The sequence below is a fragment of the Panulirus ornatus genome, chromosome 22, assembly GCF_036320965.1.
Source record: "Panulirus ornatus isolate Po-2019 chromosome 22, ASM3632096v1, whole genome shotgun sequence".
Taxonomy (NCBI): domain Eukaryota; kingdom Metazoa; phylum Arthropoda; class Malacostraca; order Decapoda; family Palinuridae; genus Panulirus; species Panulirus ornatus.
In genome coordinates this window covers 16,301,766-16,326,552 of record NC_092245.1, presented here as the reverse complement: position 1 = coordinate 16,326,552, position 24,787 = coordinate 16,301,766, and the positions used below count along the sequence as shown (strand labels likewise).

The 24,787-nt window shown below is 38.7% G+C and overlaps 1 long non-coding RNA gene across 2 annotated transcripts in view; it reads left to right on the top strand.

Annotated features, from left to right (window-relative positions):
- The window catches only part of LOC139756480 (uncharacterized), a 52,599-nt gene that overhangs the window by 10,758 nt on the left and 17,054 nt on the right, over window positions 1-24,787 (top strand). The window contains exon 1 of one of the 2 annotated variants that reach the window (XR_011714358.1): window positions 1,522-1,704. The exons of the other annotated variant lie outside the window; for it this stretch is intronic. This is a non-coding gene — a long non-coding RNA (uncharacterized lncRNA). Of the gene's footprint in view, window positions 1-1,521; window positions 1,705-24,787 lie in introns of those variants that run through there. 2 annotated transcript variants of the gene reach the window in all.

Below are 24,787 nucleotides of genomic sequence, written 5' to 3'. Positions count from 1 at the left end.
ATCTTACATGTATTTTGCTCCAGTTCGTCTGTCTAGTCTTTCTTCTCATCAGATATGATTTTTTTTTCAGTTCTTCCCTCTTTCTCTGCTTTTCTATCTTTCTCTTTAATTCTTTCATCATAGTTTTCCTCGATTTCTCCTTCTTTTATCCTTTTTTTGAAGTTTCCAAAGTAGCTTTGGAGACAGGAGAAAAAAAATCACCGAGTTAAAGAAGTTGTAATAAAAGTGTTTGAGAGATAGTGAGGCAGCACGAAAGATATTAGGGGGCTGAAGACAGAAAGAAAAGAGCTTTTCAGATATAACGAAGCAGGGAAAAAAAAAAGATAAGGGGATTGAGGAGATAAAAAGATAGAAGGAATCTAATCCTATGTTGACGTAAGGTGTGTGTGTGTGAAGGACTGTGTATGAAGAGGTTGCGTGGAGGTGTTCCAAGGTTAGGTTGAGCAAGAGGGTGTGCCAGGAAGTGTGGTAGAGGAATGTACAACTGGTAGCTTTTGTACCAGGAAATGTGGTAGAGGGCTAAGTAGGTGGTAGGCTTTGTACTAGGAAGTGTGGTAGAGGGCTAATGAGGTGGTAGGTTTTGCACCAGGAAGTGTGGTAGAGGGCTGTAGAGGTAGCAGATTTTGTACCAAGAAGTGTGGTAGAGGACAAAGGAGGTGGCAGGGAAATGTGGTAGGGCAGGGTAGGTACTCTGGCCGGGTGGGCTTTGTACCAAGACGTGTGATAGGGAACTGAAATAACTGAAGCAGAATCTTCAATCAGGGAATATGCTACAAGGGAGGATCAAAAGGAAGTGGCAGAGGAGAATAACAGAGAAAATAAGAAAGAATGGAGGGAATATAACAAGGGAGAGGGACAACAGTATGATATAGCAGGTGTGGACGAGGACATATTTATAGCACTGGTGCATAGCAGGTGGTTATGGCAGAATTGTGAGGTTGTAGCTGGAGCGGTGTATAGCTGTGGTACGTAACACAGGAAAGAGTTCATGAGGAGACTGACAATCGCGAATATAGGCATAATGAAGGGGCATATAACAAAGCGTGTAGCAGACAAGTGTCGAAGGGGAGTATAGCATAGGTGTATAGTAGGATATTGCCGAAGGGAACTATGGTAAGGGTGTATACCAAGGGGATTAGATAGCACTGGTGTATAACGAAACGATGAAGGCGAATATTGCAAAGGTATATACCAGAGAAGTATATATCACTGGTATATATATCAAGAGAGTATAGTCAGAACACATCAAGACCAAGGCTAAATAGCGGAAGGGTATTGAAGGGAGAGGAGGATTTATATAGGCAAGGTAGTATAACAAGAGTAAATTACTAAAGGGAGTGTAGTACAGAGAGAGAAAGAGAGATAGTAAGCTCTACCTCCCACAGCCAACCAACACCATCCTCATCACTGGCATTGCTCTCCATCTCCGGGAACGAGGGCCGAGTGCGCAGTTCGAGACCGTTCGTTAACCCACGACTCGTTCAAGAAGGCCGGTACACAGTAACAACCGAAGGACCGGCGTATGTTGAGGTGCGCGTCTCTTCTCTTCCCCCAAACCCTCGCCCTCCGTTCTTGTGGTCTTGTGTACGCGAGTGTGTTTATTCCCTCTCGTAGCCTCGTGTGGCGTCAAGTCGGTGCAGCAGGATGAGGAAGAGGAGGAGGAGCAGCCGGAGGAGGAGCAGCAACAGCAACAGCAACAGCTGAGTGGGTGTAGTGGCAGCTGTGTAAGAGCGGTGTGTGTGTGTGTGTGTGTGTGTGTGTGCGTGTGTAGGGAAGACCAGCCAACCAACCAGTCAGGCCGGAGCCGAAGAGCGCAATGAGAGAAAACGGGAATATCCAAAATGGTGGTGGCTCTCCCGTTGTTACTATATATTTCACCTGATATTTTTTTAATTCTGCCAACAGGGCTGTTGATTTACATGATACTGAGTGTCGCTTCTCTGTTAACAGGGTAAATGGCTGTATCTGAAGGTAATTACGATGTTGCTGATGAAACGGAAGCCTTAAATATAATTGGGGTTTGTGGTTACGATTCCTTAGCCATATATGTATGTGTTATATAATTTATAATGACACTACAGGAATACTAATGCTTCGCCCACCTTTCCCCGCAAATAGATCGACTCCATACCACCGCTGATAATATTTCCATCCGTGGATAGACTCAATACCATTTTTCTATCTATCGATTCGTAGATTACTAATCGTTGTTAATCGATGAGCGAAACGAATTCTTAAAGAAAAGATACCGAAGAGGATAACCTGTTAGTGTTAATCACACAGGAGCTTACAGTAAGTAATCGCAGATTAAAATATGATCCATCCCTTGCGATGTATTCCTCATATTACAATTAGATCGTAAGGGGAGAAATATTATCTCTTGTTATGAGATGAATGAAGGCATCAACTCAAAGAAGCCTTTGAAATTTTTCAAAGCGAAATGACTTGTGGCAACGCTAACATACCTCGGATTATTTTTCCGTGGTGTATTTGGAGCAGTCCGGGAACCACTTTACCAAATTAAGTTATTAATAGCGGTAAAAACATGCGGTAAATCACGCATACATCTGCTGGCTGGCCGTCGCTAACGACCCGGATATATTGGCAGTGTGCATGTCTCAGTGAGGGAGAAACAAGTTAACATTAACATGGCTCCGGCAACTTGAGAGATAAGTACCTCTGCATGCTCGCGTTGAGACGTCAGATTCAACAAAAACAGAAGAACTATCCTCAAGACTTTCGAGTATATACTTTCCCTTGTGTCCGGAACTTTCAACATTACATAAAGCAACTTGATGATAGAAAGATTAGAGCAATATCTATGTTCATCAATACATAGGCTACGAGCTATCATAACGTGAGATTAGGAAGATGAAATCAAGGCTGTATAAGAATATGAATACTATTAATAGTCATGAGACGATCTTAAATATACCACAACTCTATATAGAATCATCGACTGGAAGTGCTCTGTTTTTCACAGATGTCGTCCCCAAGAAGAAGAAGAAGAAGAAGAAGAAGAAAAGGGGGAAGAAGAACAACTTTGACACTAACATAAACCATCATCCACAATTCCCTGCACCCGTCCCACCATGCACAAACACACACACACACACACACATACACACACACACACACACACACACACACACACACACACACACACACAGACATATGCCCCTATACGCCAACATCAACATGACAGGGTTCGACTGCGGTCCTCCAACTGGGAAATAGAATATGCGTATGGGCGTTAAGCAGGATGTGAGACTGTGACATCGCCATGTTGCAGGATGCTCCTACCCATGGAGGAGGAAGGTAGAAGAAGCTACCAACATGAATACCCTGACGTAAAGCACCTGTGCCCCAGGCACGTACTGTCTGAAAGTAGCGCAGTGAAGAAGATTTCTGTTTTGATTTGGAATATGTATATATGGTCGTTTTTACCCATACAGTTTCATTCTTTGCGTTCACTTTCTTTTTTTTTTTTTTGATATACAAGGAAAAGGCAATGTAATTGTTGGAGCTACTGGCGGGATTTTTCGCGACATAGTTCAGGTATACACATAGAATTTGTGTAGATGTATACTTACAGTGAATTGTATTCATGTATTCAACAACTTAAGTGGCATTTAGAGAACTAGGATTATGCAAGAATGTGTGGTTGAATTATCAGCGTTTCCTCTTCTGGTTAACACGTTATGATTTCCAATTGCAGGCCAATACCCACAGGATTTTTCTTTCTTTTTCTATGAATAGAACTTAGATTTTAGAGTCGGTTTTTTCTTGAAATAATATATAGCTTATTCGTTTTGATCCACATATATCTTAACAGGATATCTGACAAAAGCTGTTCTTTATACTGAATTCGATTCAAAACATCATGCAAAATGTTACCTTACTATCACCCATCAGGTTATCATACTTTCTCAAAAAAGTGAAGACGTAACTATACACCTACGTCATGATTACTAAATTTCTAGGCACTAGAAGTGTGTGAGGGATACGCAATGATGCCTTCAGAACAGAACAAAGATCTATAGACACGGCACAGGTCCTTGTTTCACCCTTGCTTGGTGGCAGAGGACAATGCCCATAGCAGATAACTGATCAATCGAACAGCACGTATCCAGATCAAGATATGAGAGGGGTGGGTGGCATTCTCGGTCACGGTGCCAGCGTCCGTGGCATGTTAAGGACAAGGGTGATGATGCCAGACCCCATGTGTATTTACGTTTGTCTTACGTCTCATCAATGCCGAGGGGAAAAGAAATTCTGTAATATATGTACCTCAAAAGTGTGTGTGTAGTCGAGAATGGAAGAGGAGAGACGGAATTTGTGTGGTGGTGGTGTTGGGATTTCAAAAAATTTTATGAATTCTTTGGACCTGAAGAGGTGGATTGTCTTCGTGAAGCGTGTTGTGCCACACGAATAGAAAAAAATACATGAATAAAATCATCTAACCTCCCACTGAATTGCGATTTCACTTTCATATATATATATATATATATATATATATATATATATATATATATATATATATATATATATATATATATATATATATATATATATATATATATATATATATATATATATATATATATATATATATATATATATAACCATATGTGTGCTGCAGGGAGAGAGTTTTACACTTACGTTGCGTATGTTTGTGTGCGTGATGGAGGCAACAGATGTATGCAAATCATGCGCCGACATTCACACACACACTGGTAATCAAATGATCGTTGTCATCACCCTGTCTCAGGGATAAAGATAGCGGGAACAATGATAGGACTTAATAAACGAGAAAAATTTAAGAAAATATCATACACATATTCTGATTACCTGAATTTATCAAACAGTTACGAGCATTCCTCTTACTAAATCTAGGTTATAATAGATAATGTGACATTGTTTATGTAAGTCAGTGTATCACAAGGGACAGTTTAAGTGGTCTTTGTCAGAACTCTGTGAGGATTGTGTGTGTCTCTCGTGTTTCCCAGTCCTTGTAAACATGTCACTCGATCACTGAGGAACCCCTTCATGATCTCTGCATCTAAAAATATATATATATATAAACTGCAATTTCAAGAATCAGATTTCAAGTCATCCGGAAGATTATCTCTCAGATTATCATAAGAATTATCACTCGGTTCTCTGCGGGAGCTGTGCCAAAAGTAAGTGAAATGATCGCCCTTTATCTGGAAAAGAAAAATATCGTAATTTCTTTGCTTTTCGTTTGTCGGTTTCTGAGACATAATTTTTGTGCACTTCGAATATAATTGGTAAAACTCTTGTATAATTCTTGAGCTTTTAAGACTTTATAAATCTGATATGAAAAAGAAAAGGGGGACCTTGCCTCTGTTCTTTGAAGACGATGGGGAAAAAAATGCCTACGATGAAATGATTATAATACACAGTACATTTCTGAGGTGCATATACATTCACCTTTATTCACTGTCCTTTCGACTGCAAAAGTTCCCCAAAGAATTTTGGAAAAATCAACTGGACCGTTTGAGTTTAGGTCTGCAAATACAGAGGGAGATGAAGATGAGGTAAATAGTTTTAGATATTCACATATTTAGGTAAAGCTGATCTTGAATTTAAGCTCATTTAAAGTTTGAATCAGTGACTTTACAGAACTGGTTGATTTGTTTTCGCTCTCCAGTGTAGCATTGGAGCTGTTACCAAGTTAAATATCTTGTACTTAGACTCTTAAACTCTGTATGTATGTATTTCCTCTGTTTATTTTAGCTTTGAATCATACTACCTAAAGTTTCTGCTCCAGTGAAAGTTCAAGGTCTTAACTCAAATGAAGGATAGAATTTAAATAGTCCCGCTGTAAAACCACCGTTTCCATAACCTTATACAGAAAAAAGAGAGAGAAAGCAATAAAACCATTTTACGACTCTGTTATAATAAAAACCAACACCACACACTCCATCACATGAAGACTTCTACCACTTCCCTGCTCACACACACACACACACACAAACACACACACACACACACACGACTTCTCTCCTTTTCCTCCTTCTTCATTAAATTTTTTCTCTCTCTCTCTCCCCTCAGCCTCTTCTTATGCTCTCTAATAGACAGATTTTTTTTCTTTCTTATCCTCCTCATCCCTTTACTCACCCATCGCTGTCTTCGATAAAATAAAAAGAAAAAGAAAAGGAGAGATTTCTTTCGTCTGCTGCTCGACACTTTCGCAATCAACTTTCTGACACTCCTACTAACTGTCCCTTTCACTTTACATTTTCCTTTCTTTTTTCCTCCTCTCTTTTTATTACCCACTCCCTTCTCCCTCTCTTTTCCTCCCTGCAACCAAAAGCTATCTTCCACCGCGACGTGCATACGACGCAGAAGAAAGACGTCAGTAGATCGAGCCATATCATCCTCTTGGTAGATACTGATTACATTCTTCAGTCGTGTCTTTAGAGTAGGTATCAGCACCTCACACCCCCAACACGCAACCGGTTCTCTTGTTTTGGCAAAACAACTACGAGGTCAGATATGACAGCTGGAGGTCAAGAAAAGAGGCTTTCTTTGACCCCGTTTGCCGATGTATCCTGGGGTTTAAGAATTAAGGTACAAAACCAATAAAGAAGAGAAGATATGGGTAAAATAAGAATGAATATATATATATATATATATATATATATATATATATATATATATATATATATATATATATATATATATATATATATATATATATATATATATATATATATATATATATATATATACATATATATATAAGCATGTCAAAGAATATAATCAAATGATTCCATGATCTCTGAAGCAACTGGCAGTTCAGGGTCATTCGACTTTTATGAACTCCAAGCACAAACCTTGAGCTAATGTGGATGTAATTCAGAGATTCATAATGTCCATCAGATTACTGACCAAGATGCTACAGATAAGAAACTCTCCTTCTCGTCCCACAGTTCTATAAACGATTTGGTGATTACATATCTCCTCGACTAGTATTGAAGAATAACTATTGTAATACGTCAATGCAAGCCAATTCATACTTTTCCTGGAAGGGGTTCCGTATTTTGAGCATCCTGTTTTCATTCATTTTATATTCTTGATAATTGCAAATTCGTTCTAAACATAGTTTCTGTAAAATTCATTTGTTCCTTTAGGCACTTTTCTGCCTCCTGGTTCATAGAGAACACAAAGCATACACTAAGTGATGGTTCAAACGCCACTACTTTGTTCTTCCCCTATTGCATTTTTGCAAGATAATTAGAATCAACTTTTATATTACCCAAATGTTTAATATTTACATTTCTTTTCTTTTTTGATATTAACAATTTGGCTTCAGTTAATTCCATATGATCTCTCATGTAGTGTCATATCTATTCATTGTTATCATTAGTACTATTACTATTTATGTAACTCTCTCTCTCTCTATGTATATATATATATATATATATATATATATATATATATATATATATATATATATATATATATATATATATATATATATATATTATAACTTATCGTCACACACTGTAGTCAAGACATCACAATGACCCTAAAAGACAGACGATAAGGAAGAATAAACCGAAAAGAAAACAGAATGTGTAAATCTGCCAAACACAGACAAACACCTATTGGAAATACCCGAGGCTTGGGTCGTTCCGTCCTTAAAAACCTAAGGCAGCTAAGGCATAGCTCCGGTTTTCAGACGAGCCATTTTTAACCCGCGTCTCTGGAAATAAAACTTCCTTCTCGAGGAAAACAGACGATTTCTCAACTCGTCTCTCTCTCTCTCTCTCTCTCTCTCTCTCTCTCTCTCTCTCTCTCTCTCTACTCCTCGAACCAACTTATTTATTGCTCTTAAAACAAAAAAGAGAAAGAAACATTTTAGAGAGGGAGGAGAAAGGGGAAAAAAGAGAGAGGGGGAAGAAAAAAAGGAGAGGAAAATGAGGGAGTTGGGGGAAAAAATGTCTTACTCTACAGTAGTTTCCGAGAGAGAGAGAGAGAGAGAGAGAGAGAGAGAGAGAGAGAGAGAGAGAGAGAGAGTTGTGAGGGTGGAAGGGGGTGTTAGTGGGGGTATTGACGGGTGGGCTGTGATATATCCTGGTCGGTTTTTGTTTCAGTGTTATGGCATTGTTTGGCTATCTCTCTCTCTCTCTCTCTCTCTCTCTCTCTCTCTCTCTCTCTCTCTCTCTCTCTCTCTCTCTCTCTTTGCGGTGATTTAGTTGAGTCTCGCACCCTTGACATTTTCTATCTCGTTTTCATCTATATCTCTCTCACTCCCTCTCTACGTGTACGTGAATGTAGTCTATAGTTCCGCATACATATATATATATATATATATATATATATATATATATATATATATATATATATATATATTCCCCGTTGGTGCAATGCATCGTGTCCCCATTAATCACTGACGCACTGCATTTTCTTTAGAAGGGCATCAATTTGCTTAAGACTTTCCGAAGAATTAAGTGTATAGTAAATATGTGCCACCATGCACCTTACATATTTACCCAGATGATGAGATTACACATATCTTCTTTGCTGCGTGGGTACAGAATCAAATGAACTACGAAATCATCAACCTCCCATCTTATTGCAAAAAAAAAATAAAGAAATAACCTTCGTTCCTTTAGGATTTTTATACTTAGGAGACGTAGCAAAGAAGAGGAATTCTAATTTCAAAAGTGTATTTTCATACTGTCGACGCCATGACGGAGCACAGTCGGGAGACGAAGGAATTTTCCGTGCGTGCATCGGAAGGCGATCCTAAAAATTACCTGCAATTGTCCTGGACTCTGCGCGCGGCAACAGCGCTGATGATGTGAGGCGGGAATTTTTGGCACAAGCCTCCCGTTGACTGCCACGTCAGGCGAATGATTAATGAACTTCTGGGCCAATCGGCGGCCGCGGCCGGATAGCGCGGGGCGTGGCCTCCCGACACCGTTGCCAAATTTTTCGGTGAGGGGCTCTGTAATTGGCATAGCACAATTTACCTGTTGAGTACAGATGTTTACAGTGCGTTTGGTATGGACAGCGCATTATGAAAAAATATAATGGAGGATTAGATGATTTTTCTCTTTAATTTGTAAATAATTACGGCATAGTATATTTATATGCATCTGTTTTCGAAGAGGGAATTTGTCCAATAAGGTGTAGTGATCTTTTCATTTCTTTATTCTTTATTTTCTGTTCTCCCGCAAATAAGCCTCGGCTTTTTTTTTTTATTCTTTTTTTATGCAGTGGATTGAGGAGCCTAGAATATCATTTGAATAAGACTACCCAGCCAGATCCAACTGCTTTGTCTGGATTGCATTGCCATCCCCACACGAAACATGAAGTATTCTAATCCTACCTAACCAATAGAATAATTCCTCCGTCTCTCTTCCCATTCTCTCCCAATAACCCAGTCCTCATACCCCCTTCCAATCATCGCTGGGAGGTTTTTGAATCAAGTCTTCAAGGTTATCGAAAAGGTTTTCCCTAAGTATATAACAACTGGTGTAAGAGATCTTTCCCATGGGGATTGATTGAGGAACTCCTTATGTAAATCGGGCGATCTATTGTTCTTTTGTCATTTGAGTAACTATTTCTTTTTTTTAAACCTTCGCGAAGTGCACTTCGAGTCCAACGGGGCCTGACCTTTATTCGGGTCTGTTCCTTTGTTATGGGCTGGCTCTTCAATACTGCATTGTTTTTCTGACCTCCACTGTGGTTTTTGTGTTTCTCTTTCTCGATGATGTAAACACAGTTGCAGGAACGCAAGAGGAGTGGATGATAAAGGGGATGGAATGGAGTTGAGGTTGGATGGGAATGGGTCACAATGGTTCATGAAAAAGGGGAAAAAAGAGAAGGGGTGTGACAGAGGACATGAGAAAAGTCACTGCGGGTCCTTGCAATCTTATACGCTCTATCCACAGTCAGTTCGGTGCAGCATTTCTCTCTCTCTCTCTCTCTCTCTCTCTCTCTCTCTCTCTCTCTCTCTCTCTCTCTCTCTCTCTCTCTCTCCCTCTCTCTCTCCCATTTGTCTCATATTCTACAACAACAAACTTTTTCAATTTCCCCCGCAACACAGTTCATCATTTATACTAACTGTCCTTCGTATTTTCTTCCTTTCGTCTCATCCATCTGTGTACATGTACCACTTTCCTTCTATTTTCACTTATTACTTGTGCTTTATCATTCTATCAAACTCTTCTCTCTTCCTCTTCTTCTTCCTTTTCTTCTTCTTCATCTTCTTCTTCATCTTCTTCTTCATCTTCTTCTTCATCTTCTTCTTCATCTTCTTCTTCATCTTCTTCTTCATCTTCTTCTTCATCTTCTTCTTCATCTTCTTCTTCATCTTCTTCTTCATCTTCTTCTTCATCTTCTTCTTCATCTTCTTCTTCATCTTCTTCTTCATCTTCTTCTTCATCTTCTTCTTCATCTTCTTCTTCATCTTCTTCTTCATCTTCTTCTTCATCTTCTTCTTCATCTTCTTCTTCATCTTCTTCTTCATCTTCTTCTTCATCTTCTTCTTCATCTTCTTCTTCATCTTCTTCTTCATCTTCTTCTTCATCTTCTTCTTCATCTTCTTCTTCATCTTCTTCTTCATCTTCTTCTTCATCTTCTTCTTCATCTTCTTCTTCATCTTCTTCTTCATCTTCTTCTTCATCTTCTTCTTCATCTTCTTCTTCATCTTCTTCTTCATCTTCTTCTTCATCTTCTTCTTCATCTTCTTCTTCATCTTCTTCTTCATCTTCTTCTTCATCTTCTTCTTCATCTTCTTCTTCATCTTCTTCTTCATCTTCTTCTTCATCTTCTTCTTCATCTTCTTCTTCATCTTCTTCTTCATCTTCTTCTTCATCTTCTTCTTCATCTTCTTCTTCATCTTCTTCTTCATCTTCTTCTTCATCTTCTTCTTCATCTTCTTCTTCATCTTCTTCTTCATCTTCTTCTTCATCTTCTTCTTCATCTTCTTCTTCATCTTCTTCTTCATCTTCTTCTTCATCTTCTTCTTCATCTTCTTCTTCATCTTCTTCTTCATCTTCTTCTTCATCTTCTTCTTCATCTTCTTCTTCATCTTCTTCTTCATCTTCTTCTTCATCTTCTTCTTCATCTTCTTCTTCATCTTCTTCTTCATCTTCTTCTTCATCTTCTTCTTCATCTTCTTCTTCATCTTCTTCTTCATCTTCTTCTTCATCTTCTTCTTCATCTTCTTCTTCATCTTCTTCTTCATCTTCTTCTTCATCTTCTTCTTCATCTTCTTCTTCATCTTCTTCTTCATCTTCTTCTTCATCTTCTTCTTCATCTTCTTCTTCATCTTCTTCTTCATCTTCTTCTTCATCTTCTTCTTCATCTTCTTCTTCATCTTCTTCTTCATCTTCTTCTTCTTCCTTTTCTTCTTCTTTCCATTTCCTTTCGCTATTTCTTTGGTTTGCCTTTCTCCTCTGTTTTATATTTCACCTTCACAATCATGTTCGTTTTCCCAGTTCTTGAATATCTTCATCACTTTCTTTCATTTTTCTTCAATTCTTCCAATTCTCGATATCTATTCTCCTTTTCGACATTCCAATTTCTTTCTTTTAGCTTGTTGCTTCTGTCCTCCCTCTTTTTACCATCTACCTCTACTTCGCTTTTCCCTTCCTTCCTTTGTTTGCTCTTACTATTCTCTCCTTTTCCACATTTCAACTATCTCCTCCTTTTTTCTTCCTCTCCTCCGCCTCCCCTTCTTCCTTTTCTTCTTCCCCTTCCCTTTCTTTTATTTGCTTCTCATCCCCTCTTTCCTTCTCCTGTCTTTCTCCTCCTCCTCATCCCTCCACAGCTTCCTCCTCCTCCTTCTCTTCCAGTTCCTCTTCCCTCATCACCCTTCTCATCTCCTACTCTCCTTCCTTCTATCCTCTTCCTTCTTCCTTCCCCATGTGCTCCCTCTACCTACTCCATCTCCATCTATCTCGCTCCCCTGCTAAGTGGTTTTCCGTTCACTGATATTTGTTCTTTTGGCCAAAATGTGATTCCAATTACAACGGGAATTCGAAAATAATTGACCCTCCAGTGACAATGAAAACGTACGGCGGCGGCTGACTCTCGTGTAAACCTCGCTCTGTAATGGGAGACGTACATGTAAACCAAGGGGACGTACATGTAGTTCCAGGGGACTCACATGTAAACCAGGAAGACGTACATTTGAACCAGGATGACTCACATGTAAACCAGAGACGCACATGTAAACCAAGACGACTTACACATACACCAAGGAAGACAGACATGTAAACCAAGGATATTCACATGTAATCCAGAAAACCTCACATGTAAACCATTGGAACACACGTACTTAAACCTTGGCTTCTTAAGGATGGTTGATATTTGCTATACAAGGCATCGAGTTTACCTTGTACATTCCCTACCCATCCTATTGACGTTAGTGCAACTAGGATAAAGAAAGCACGAAAGGTCTGGGAACGTAACCTTGATAACTGAATCGCATCACAAGTTATACTATAAATGAAATATTTACGAGTACTATGCAACAATAAATGAATCACGTAATAAGTTACGTATTACTCGTGGTTAACTGTTTTATAAACGAGGATCAACAATGATTGGATTGTATAACAAGGTTCATATGATAGAGGAATTATATACACCAGACATAGTTAGCATACGTTTTTAGGTATCTGAGTTAGTAGAACTTTGTTATGGATGAACTGCTTACAGACGGGCGAGAGATGGACATGCACACGTGCAAACCAAATGATAATTGTTCGTAATGAGAGAGGAACATGTAAAGGATAACAGTGTCTACAAGAGATAAAAGACGGACATGGAAATCTGACTTTTTTTTCTGGGTAACTGGAGAACAACTGTGAACTCCTGTTATTTTCATTTGTAAGTGGAGACCTCCATGAACCCATTAGCTGTCTCTTTTTTACATAGGAGTACATATGTTAGACAGTGTTGTTTCATTTTGAATTGCCTGGGAAAAGCACATGGCTGAACGTACGTGTATATACATACACACATATAAACACACACATATATAACGCACGACTGAGGTGATTCTGTGTGTAGGAGGGGGAACTTGGATGTCGACCATGTGCTTAATCTGTTGTGAAATCCCCACCTTAGGACGACTGTAAATGAGACATTGTATCTGCTGGTAAATAGAAGAATTCGCATCTGAACATAAGGGTAAAAAAAAAAAAAAATGATGCTCAGCAAATCATTCACAGCCTTTTTTTTGAACGAAAATGAGAATGTACTTTTAAACTTTGGTCACCAGACTTTTAGAGAGGAAGTATAATGAAGTGATAGAGAAGGCCCAAGAAAGAGTAGCAACAATGGTACCTGATTGGAAACAGAAGATAAAGACTGTTTTACAGTGAAAGGAAGAAGGCCTAGAACTTGCCCACCATGGAAAAGAGAAGCGTAAAGGGTGACATATAATTCTGTCATTTAGAGAAGGGAACGGTAGAATTTTCTAAGTATATATCTGGCAATTCTTTGACTCGGTGATACTGTGCTAACATTTTGGCACTGAGTGGCAAAAGGGGTGAGGGCTGGGTCTACACCTTTGCTAAAGTTAATATAGCAAATTTGTTTTGGAACTCCCTGTGCTCACTAAAACCCATGGTAGCCGCTAATGCTAGCACATCATTAGCACTGCCAGTAATCAACACACAGACCTCTGTAGGATGATTGATAGGATTCTTCATTGTAAAATTCAAACACTGACATATGATAAAAAAAGAAGAAATAAATGAAAACCAGATCCCGAAACAAACGTAAGAGGTGATAGTAATAGACAAAGAACGATTTCAAGTGAAGGTGCAAATAGACGTTTAAAAAAAGCATGCAATATCAGAGAGAGAGAGAGAGAGAGAGAGAGAGAGAGAGAGAGAGAGAGAGAGAATGGAGACACAAAACGAAGCGACACAAAACCATATCTAAAAAGAATAGAGAGAGAGAGAGAAAGAGAGACAGTAATGCCAACTGCCCGGGGCTGGGATTAAGAGCGCTGGCAATAAAGTGAGCCATAATTAATACAGGGACAGTTGTTTGTCAACGTCACGGGTAATGCAGGCCGACCAGTGGTGAGCAGGCAGCGGCTATCACTTATACGCTAATTGACCCCCACCTGGCTATGATCCACACGCTGGGGAAAAAAAGGGCGAAAAAAGAAATTGGCCTCCAACTGGCTTTGATCCACTATAGTGAAGGCAGGAAAGAAATGATCCCCTTCTGGTATGATCTACGCTGGTGAAGATGGCGTGAAGTTTGGCTTCAAGTTCACATGATTAATGCTTGTGAAAGCAGGAAAGAATGGATCCCTCACGGAGTATGATCCAAGCTGGAGGTGAAGGCAGGAAGGGAAGGAATCTCATTTTGATCCTCGCAGGTGAAGCAGAAATGATCATCATTGGCCTGAACTACATTTCATCCACAGTGGTGAAGGGGAGGAAAATTTGACCACAAGTAACCTATGGTCTATGTTGGTGAAGGCAGGAAAAAATATATTGACCTCGTCTTCCTTTCATCCATGTTGACGAGTGGAAGCTGAATTAGCCCTCAACAAGTTGTGGTCCAAGCTGATGAAGGCTGGGAAAATTATGATTCCTACGTGATTTGATCCATACTGTTGACGGAATGAAGAAAAAAAAATATTCATTTGCTTATGTGGTCAAAGCTTTTGTTTACGTCGCCGCCCGAAGGGGATATAGTATATCAAAAATATCCAATTACCAGAAATACGGAAACGTCATGAATCCAGTAAATTTTCTGAGGGTCGATTTTCTTCTTTTTAGACAATATTTGTAATATGTCAATACAGTTAACACGTGCTATGGCGTCATGCATATATCTAGTTCGAGAAAAGAAAATACCTTAAAAGCAATACATTACTACTGTTGCGATAGCCAAAACAAGTTCTCAAAGCCCAGCGTGTTAGAGTCTTTGAACGTACTTAGCAAATACACTCAGGAAATCCAGATTAATAAGAAAAAAAAAGCTCCTGTTTTGTACAAGCTCGAAGCATTCTGAGATATTTTATGTTGTACTTGTATGAACTGATGTATTGTTGTTCATTTAAATAAGATAATGCAAATAGCTGAAAAAACGGAAAAAAACGTGAGCCTACAATTTTTTTTTCTCTTGTTGCCGCATTATCTTTCTATTGTTAATAAACTGGTAATTAGGGATGTATATAGAGCATGATTTATCATTAACTGTGGTGAAATGCTGAATGTGAAAGGGAAGATATATGCATATGATGATAGTGATTAAGTATACAAAACTAAAATATTAAGCATTCGCATGATGTATTGGTACTGTATCATACATCATACATTTGACGTCAAATTATCTGTAAATCACAGTGATTCTTACATTGAACAAGAGGTCAATCATACATCTATCATACGTGTATAATTTTCCAATATTTGCATGTACGTTTTCATAAAGCAGAAATGTTTACAATATCAGTAAGGCTAAGAAAGTCTGTCCTATAATGACTCATCATCACCTACTTTGATTACTCTCGGATTTCTATGCTATCTGCAATCTGGCAACAAATAAATAATTGCAGAAAATTTACGTCATATACGATTTCCCTCTGTCGTCTAAACACTTTTTTTTTTCTTTACTTTCATCCTTGTTGCAGAAAATTTAGGTCATATACGATTTCTTTCTATCGTCCAAAAACCTCTATTTTCCTTCATCCTTGTCCTTCAAGAAGAAGCAACCATGATGTCTCCCTGGTTGTAGTAGAATCCCACATTTGACTCAAATACAACAGAAACCATCATTTGATACACGCTAGAACACTTCGAGTCAGGTTTTGCCTACGAACTGTTTTCATGCTCATATATTTCTCAATCAACACAGGGAGTGTACCCAACGCATGGTTGCTCTCCACTCCTCTTTGCATTTCCACTCATTACGTATTCACAGCCTCTTATATTACTTCCCAGGTCCTCTCTCTTATCAGTGAGTCAACCTCTTCTTCTTCTAAGATATCGCAAAAGGTCGATGAACGAAGATGCAGATGTTACTCACTCTCTCTCAAGTAAACTCATACAATAGTAAGGAAAAAAAAAAGGAAGTCTATATGAACGCTTGGCAACTCGTAAGGGAGAGGTTATTATGACAATAAATCGGGGTCGTATATCAGTGTTGTTGGTAAGATTGCACAGCCTACTGCTTCTCTCACCGCTACTTTCCCGTCTGCCTCGCCCAGCGATAGAATAACATAATTACGTCATTCCAAGATGGCTGGATAGTATTTCCCCTCTGATGATGAATTGTTTCCATACGTAGATCGTACTCTTATGTTACCTGTGGTAAGATTAAAAAAGGATACATGTATGTAAAGGTTACACGTCTTGATTTGGAACTAGGTATTCATTCTGTCTTAAGGCTTCCTTTTCCCCCTTTGAAGATAATTGGTTTTGCAAACGTTAATATGTCATTTTGATAACTTCCCCTTAAACATAAGTTCTGCGTCTTTTCTTTTATCTAAAGGTAGATTTTTCTAATGGTATGTATGATACACAGGGGATTCCTTTGTTTATATATGGTTATATTTTTCGAAAAAAAAAAGATTTGTGACGTTATAGTCTAGCTCAAAAACAAATCATCATATTTAATACGACTTCTCATAAAACTTAAACTCCACAAAGAAATATATATCTAATTACTAACGCATCAAAGTCTGTATAAAAAACAAAAAGAGGTGAAAAAATGTGTATTGTGAGAGTATAGATCGAATTTATATCGATATACAAATGTTTATCATTCAGTTTTGCCACTAATCACCATGTAAATGTTAGATTGGTGACTATAAACAGATACAGCTGATTACCATACAAATGTGCTGCTGATTCAAACCACTCAACACAATCGACTCTATAGCACCATTCTTTTTTTCTTAGTATTCCGACATACTACTTCTTCAAATCGTGCTATGAAGATAGAAAAGACGATAATAACGTTAGCTTTTTCCCTCAACAAATTATTAAGAAAATGGAATCAGACCACATGATAGGCTAGATTTCGGTTGGTTGATCGCTTTATTTTATGCGTTAACTGAAATGAACGACGAAATGAAATTCAAAGATCCTATATATCATTTTGGATCAAGTGGAACTATTATTTTACGTGGAACGGTTTTTACAGACGAGAAAATGTTTTCGATGGTGACTCTCCTTTTCTACCTCGGCTCCTCTTCCTCCTCCTCTTCTTCTTCTCCTCCTTCGCCCTCCAGCACACACAGCTGAGCTAATAAAAACTGCAGGCGGGCCGGAGCTCTGTCGCCTTGTCATGGATGCATTGATTAAATGCCAGGGTGGCTGAAGAGGGGGAAGGCCAAGGGGTGGCATTGGTGGGGGCCTGGTGATTTATCGCGACTTAGGCCTAGGCTGACGCACAACCAAACACAGTCGGGGCCACCAAGGGGTCAGGAAGAGGGGCTAGGAAAGGGAGGAAAAGGGGGAAGTGGGGGGGGGGGGAAATGGAGAGGGGACGTGAGAGGGGGATGTTGGGAGACGGGGAGAAGAAGTAGTTAGGATTTGGGGGAGGAGGAGAGTTGAATAGGGGGAGAGGCAGAGCGAAATTTAGCTGAGATGGCTTCAAACTTGATGAGGGAAGAAGAGAAACTGAATGAGGAAATTTGGCCACAGGAGCAAAAGGAGAGGGAAAACAATGTGTGTTCTTGCAATGTGTGTGTGTGTGTGTGTGTGTGTGTGTGTGTGTGTGTGTGTGTGTGTGTGTGTGTGTGTGTGTGTGTGTGTGTGCGTGCGTGTGTGTGTGTGTGTGTGTGTGGTGAATGAGAAACTGTGGACTAAATGAGGTAAGGACAGATCTCATTTTCCGAAGAAGTATTTCAAAACTAACGTTTCAGGATCATAAAGAAAAATGAAAAATCCTCTCGAATCATCCTCCAGTGAAGAAAACACGACTGATATAAAGATGTAGAATATCCGTATTCTTCCATAGTGAACTGTTACTTTATCCGATCAAATCTTATAAATCCTTATCATATGATAACAGATATAAAAAATGTACTATGATATATCAGTAATGGATATCTATATCTATAGCTTTAAATATATATATATATATATATATATATATATATATATATATATATATATATATATATATATATATATATATATATATATATACATTATTCATTTACTTAAAACTACATCTTTTATGTCTTCCTTTCTGTTTATAGTGATGGATACGTTTGGGTCACAGATCCATAAACTACCACCTCCTCACTAACATAATCAAAGGAACAGATTAAAAAGATTCCGATCCCCTTCATCTGAATGTTAATAAGATCGTTATAGGCAGCAGTGACATCTGAGGACCCTGCGTCTCTAATGGGCTTTTCAATTACCTCACTGAGATCGAGAGGCCTTGAGGAAGAGGATTGGAAAGGGGAGTTTAGATTCGAAATTCATATCTTTTTTTCTTCATACTCCATTATTGATGAGTAGATTTAAAAAGGAAGAGGTTTCTTGAAATAAGTGTGTGTATTGGTTTGTTTTAAAGTAATTAAAACTGATAATTTTGATGAGTCAGATTTGCATGTCCTGTTTCAAACCCTAAATGCTTTTTATCGCTGACTTCCAATTGAATCAAAAGAAAAAATCAATATGATAAATGCATAATATCTATTAGAAATCATCAAGGGGCGTGTTTATTTTCTTAGCAGTTACGTATAGCGATCATAACCATAATTTCAGAGAAAATACAAAAAGTAAGAGAGCCACTGGTATATAGAATACAAAAGTAAAAGAAATATGGGACTCTAAAATGTATTGCTATCTAAAATACAGCATTAAGAGAGAGGCATTGGAATCTAAGATACAGACGAAAGAGAGGTACTGGAATTTTGAGATATAGAAGAAAGAGATATTGGCATCTGAGATAAAGAAGTAAGATTAACTGATATCTAAGATATAGAAGCAAGATGTACTGGTAACCTAAAACTCCATCAACATCCCTCATTTAAGGACGATTCCTACTCACATAGACCCCTGGCAGCCATCAGGAAGGGAGGGAAGGCTTTATCCAGGCAGTGTGATCATTATCCATAACACGCAGGTGGTGGAAGGAACTCTACCTGGCCAAGGTTTTTAAATGGTCTCGGATCCCAGATTGGTTATCTGGCCTCCAGAGTATGTGTTCTCGACGTTCACTCTCACACTCCACTCTCTCTCTCTCTCTCTCTCTCTCTCTCTCTCTCTCTCTCTCTCTCTCTCTCTCTCTCTCTCTGGCAATACTTTATTTTCACGTTTTTATTGACGATAAACTATGCATGATGGCAATATAGTCAATGTAATTACAAATGTATTTCAGAAACACTACGGTTCCAAAAGAATCTTTTCCAAAAATAGAAAATCCAGTTGTCAAAATTTTTTTCAAGATTATTAAAGCATCAGGAGAAAACCTACAACATCTTCAAACGTACATAGAAGAGTCGTGTCATTTTCCAAAAAGCATAATAGATTGTTATGAAAATATCTTCCTAATCAGTTAATAAGTCTTACCTCTTTGTCAAAATTACGCCAAAATACTTTTTCTCCATCTCAAACAACTTCTAATCTGTCCTTCCAACATTTGATAATAATCATGTTGTGTTTGGAAATTGAGTAATTCTTTGATAAGATGATTTCTCCATCAGGCGTGGTCGGCCTGAGGAATGATTAGTAGAGATTAATCAGGCTCTTGTATTGCAATTAATAAAAATGCATATATGGTATTGGCATTGTATTATAATCAATTATGATTTACTGCTAGTACTGGTGAAGATCATCATCTGTAGATACTTTAGCATACAAAATGAATCTCTTTTACATACAGCACTTCATAAGTTGAAATAGTATAAGTACTCATTTGACGCTGAACATTTTACGCCATGAAATCACCGACTGTGAAAGAAGAGGTTCTGTAAATGAAAAAAGTATTCCTAGTATTCGATGTATAGATTCAGATAAAAAGCTGGTGAAAGAGATATCTAAAAAAAAAAAAAAAGATACTTTAACTTCTGAATAATTGCTTCAATCAAGGAAGAGGTCATATAGTAATTCTGATAAAGACATTATTCAAGTTTTTAGTCAGTTATAATTTACAGTGTCGTAGGTTAATCAATTATTTGCTTCATTCAATTACTACGTTTATATAATTTATGGTGATATTGCGCTCTGGGGTCAAAGTTCGTTCATGCGTCATTCGTTATTGCTTATGATGCGTAGATGTGAGACGTTAAGGTTTGACGTCATACATAATGTTATCAACTCACAATGAACTTAAAGATAATTTGTTTTACCTTTCGAGCGACTGGTCTTCATAATTCATCAGAATGAATCGTTGTGTCAAATACATCCGATGTTATTTTTGTCGCGAGAGCGGCGAGTTGATTGCGCACTCTACACCCATCTTGTGGGCGATGGCTCGTAAGACGAGGCAAGAAATTACGCAATGATTAGCGTTTGTGTTATTGAAATGGGTTGTCATGCCAAGTTCAGCTACCGTTCACAGTTCCATAAGTGGCGTGGTTTTGTTGATTCATATTTCATCACAGCGTCATATTGAACCATACTTTCTTTTTTCTGAGTATGACATGTTGATGATTTATATCACCGTGACTCTAAAAAAGAAAAAAAAAGGCCTAATGGACTGCAAAATGAGTGTTTGAGACAATTGACTACCCACGGAACCAAAACACGGAGTCTTTTTCTCATAGTTTCCGAGCAAAACACACCTATTACAACTGAAGAAGGAATGAGGTATTGGTCACCACCTTGATTACAAAGGAAACAAAAAGCTGCCAACTTTTTTTCCTTTTTTAAACAGCCCCATTTAGGTAATGGCTCCACAACAAGGCAGAGGATTGTGGTCGACACAGGCCAAGTCGTAAATCAGGGAGCAGCGAGCTGTACCACTCTGGACTCCGTCTCCTCAGAGTCCCCCCAAAATTACCTGCCATTGATTAGTCATAAGTCATATACCGGGACGTCTTGGTCATGGTCACCCTCATCCTTATCCTCATCCTCATCCTCCTTCTTCTTCTTCGTCTTCTTCTTCTTCTTCTTCTTCTTCTTCTTCTTCTTCTTCTTCTTCTTCTTCTTCGTCTCATCCTCCTCCTTGTGTTCCTGAAACCACTCAATGGCCACTACTGATAGAGGAGACGGAGGAGGAGGAGGAGGAGGAGAAGAGAAGAAGTAAGGAAGAGGAGACATGCGGGATGAAGATTACCTCTCTGATTTATGAAGGTGTTTAGTGCAAATTTTGTATTTTTGGGTGCTGTCATGTTCAGATCACAAGGAGGAGCCAAGCGAGGATTAATAATCCCAGGAGTCTCAGAAGAATAGTCTTTGTGCTGTGTTTATTATGACATCTTCAGCAGAAAGAACCAAAGTAGGATTTTTTCCCCACGATGGTACACAGATTAATCTTTGTATATTGTATGATTTCATGTTTTGAACAGATGGAGGAGCCAAAAAATGATTTTTTCTTTGAAGGTAACAAAAAAAAAAGAATGTATACAATATTGTACTCACAGTGTGATCTTTGCTTACATCTACCTACCCTTAGCCATATGCCCTTCACTATGCTGTTACCGAAAAGCTTTGCCCATGTATATTTAGACAAATGCACGCTTCAAAAGTAAAACTAGAAGCTGAAAATTGATGACCGTGCTTGCCTCATACTTCAACATCAGTTTACATGCGTTTATTTTTATGTGGGTTGGATGTGGTCCGTTTACAGGGCTAATGGGACAAAAGCTCATTGGCAAGGTGGCACATGATGAATTAAGTCACTCTAGTCCCAGATGTATTCATGCTCTGAACTGGTGTTCTAATAGATCAGTTCTGTTTATGGGGGGGCAGTAGGTAATGAACTGGAAACCAGAGATTTATTAAGACGCTGAGATCTTCTTTGCTCATATCATTTTCGAAACTTTGTTTAATCGCCAGATTCAATCTGTGTAATGCTAATGGGCACCACAAACTGCCCACAACATCCATGAAGCAACAGAAGTTTTGCGGGTAAAGAGAGAGAGAGAGAGAGAGAGAGAGAGAGAGAGAGAGAGAGAGAGAGAGAGAGAGAGAGAGAGAGAGAGAGAGAGAGAGAGAGAGAGAGAGAGAGAGAGAGAGAGAGAGAGAGAGAGAGAGAGAGAGAGGCTCATATCTGTTTTTATTTTCCTTATATTCTTATATTTCCCCTTCTAGTTGTTTATCTTGACCGGTTAGAGAAATGCATACAAAGTTAATGAGATGAGAACATAGTAGAATAGAAGGTTATGCTGTATAGTATTTACGTTAGGCCATGTCTGTATTCAGAGATGGTTGAACGTTGTCCATAGGTTTTAGGATAGAAGATCCGGGAGCACATGGGCGAGATTTACTTTATGAAGAACTGGGGACAACAAGCCAGTCGATGGGCGGAGAATTGTCCTCTCCTTCTTTAGCCAAATGCAATGTTCCGCTAAATCACTTTTATGATCTGGGTAGAATATCTTTCTCTTATTTACCTACTCATTTTATTCTTTGATTGCTTTTAATATTATGTATGGAAGTGATCTTAAATGCATGGTTCTCGTATTATCTTGGTGTAAATTTGTAGTTTTATCTTAAAAACAATTATGTGATGGATGCTTTTTATCATCTTTTCTCGTATATCGACATTTGGCTTAACTTATAAGGTAGAAAGTCCTGTAGTGAAACCTTCAAATCAGAAGGTAGCAGTCCAGCTTCCCACAAACAAAAAAATGAGACAGATGAATCTCATTTCTTGCACCGATAAGCAACAGACACACTGTATTTAACACAAAAAATAAATCTACTTAATCTCACATCAAGAGAAGAGAGAGAAAAAATAAAGAATTGATGATAACACAATACTTATATCACTTTTCGTATATGTTTATTCCAACGAGGCACAGTTCATGTGGGGGGAAAGATATAATTTACTGGCTAATTAAAAAAGTTTTTATTGCCGCTCCATTATCGTTTTCACTGGGGCATTAATAATCACATTAAAGTAATCAAAATAATCTCCTCAGTGGTATTGGGAACAGAATGAAAAATTTCACAGCCATTGAAGAGGTCTTTTGTTACATTCCTGCTTATTTTCTTGTATTTATTTTCAAGCAAAAAATTGTTTTGAAAAATTCATGCTTATGAACGCCACGGATACATGCACCTTTCCGATTCATTCTTCATTCTTTATCGAAATTTATTTTTGCATCCTTTTGATTTATCTGTTTCTCCGTGTCTATGTCTTCACTCAATTTGCTAATTCATTCTTTTTTTTCCGTCCTTCGTATCTTCTTTCTTTTCTTGTAGTTGTAGATATATAATGAATACTATTTTCTAAGAAGGACATTTTGCACAAGTATAAATAGGGAGGAACCTTTAGCTCTCCCCCGTCTTTGAGGCCAGGGAGAGGCAGTCTTACCCGCTCAATGTTCCTTGGCCAATTAGTATCCAATGCCCCACCAATTCCTACTCCAGATTCCCCGGCTAATTCACTCGAGAAGTCAGAGAGACGCAGACCATCCATCATAGTGACCTGGGAGGCGGTCAGTCCTGGCGTGTGTGTGTGTGTGTGTGTGTGTGTGTGTGTGTGTGTGTGTGTGGTTGGTTGTGGTGGAGGGAGCTCGATGGATATGCGAAGACCTAGAAAGGCCTTGTGTGTGTGTGCACCCGGAAGGACCAAACAAGACCTGATATTGGTTGATGTTTTCTCTAGATTATGAATTTACTTAATCTCTTTGGACAGGATGAATGACAATTTATAGTGAAGTTTTGATTATGTGGCTGACTAGGTTCATGCAAACTGCTATGTTCTCATCTTCAGTGGAAGGTCACTTCTGACCTAACCATTACTGGTGATGTCAAAGGCTAATTTTCTCACAAACAGAAAAGAGACACACAAAATATTATTCGTCCAAAAATTATTATTAATGTTATTTTCATTATCATTATTATTATTATTTTTTTTTTTTTTTTTTTTTTTTTTATACTTTGTCGCTGTCTCCCGCGTTTGCGAGGTAGCGCAAGGAAACAGACGAAAGAAATGGCCCAACCCCCCCCCCCCCATACACATGTACATACACACGTCCACACACGCAAATATACATACCTACACAGCTTTCCATGGTTTACCCCAGACGCTTCACATGCCTTGATTCAATCCACTGACAGCACGTCAACCCCTGTATACCACATCGCTCCAATTCACTCTATTCCTTGCCCTCCTTTCACCCTCCTGCATGTTCAGGCCCCGATCACACAAAATCTTTTTCACTCCATCTTTCCACCTCCAATTTGGTCTCCCTCTTCTCCTCGTTCCCTCCACCTCCGACACATATATCCTCTTGGTCAATCTTTCCTCACTCATTCTCTCCATGTGCCCAAACCATTTCAAAACACCCTCTTCTGCTCTCTCAACCACGCTCTTTTTATTTCCACACATCTCTCTTACCCTTACGTTACTTACTCGATCAAACCACCTCACACCACACATTTTCCTCAAACATCTCATTTCCAGCACATCCATCCTCCTGCGCACATCTCTATCCATAGCCCACGCCTCGCAACCATACAACATTGTTGGTACCACTATTCCTTCAAACATACCCATTTTTGCTTTCCGAGATAATGTTCTCGACTTCCACACATTTTTCAAGGCTCCCAAAATTTTCGCCCCCTCCCCCACCCTATGATCCACTTCCGCTTCCATGGTTCCATCCGCTGACAGATCCACTCCCAGATATCTA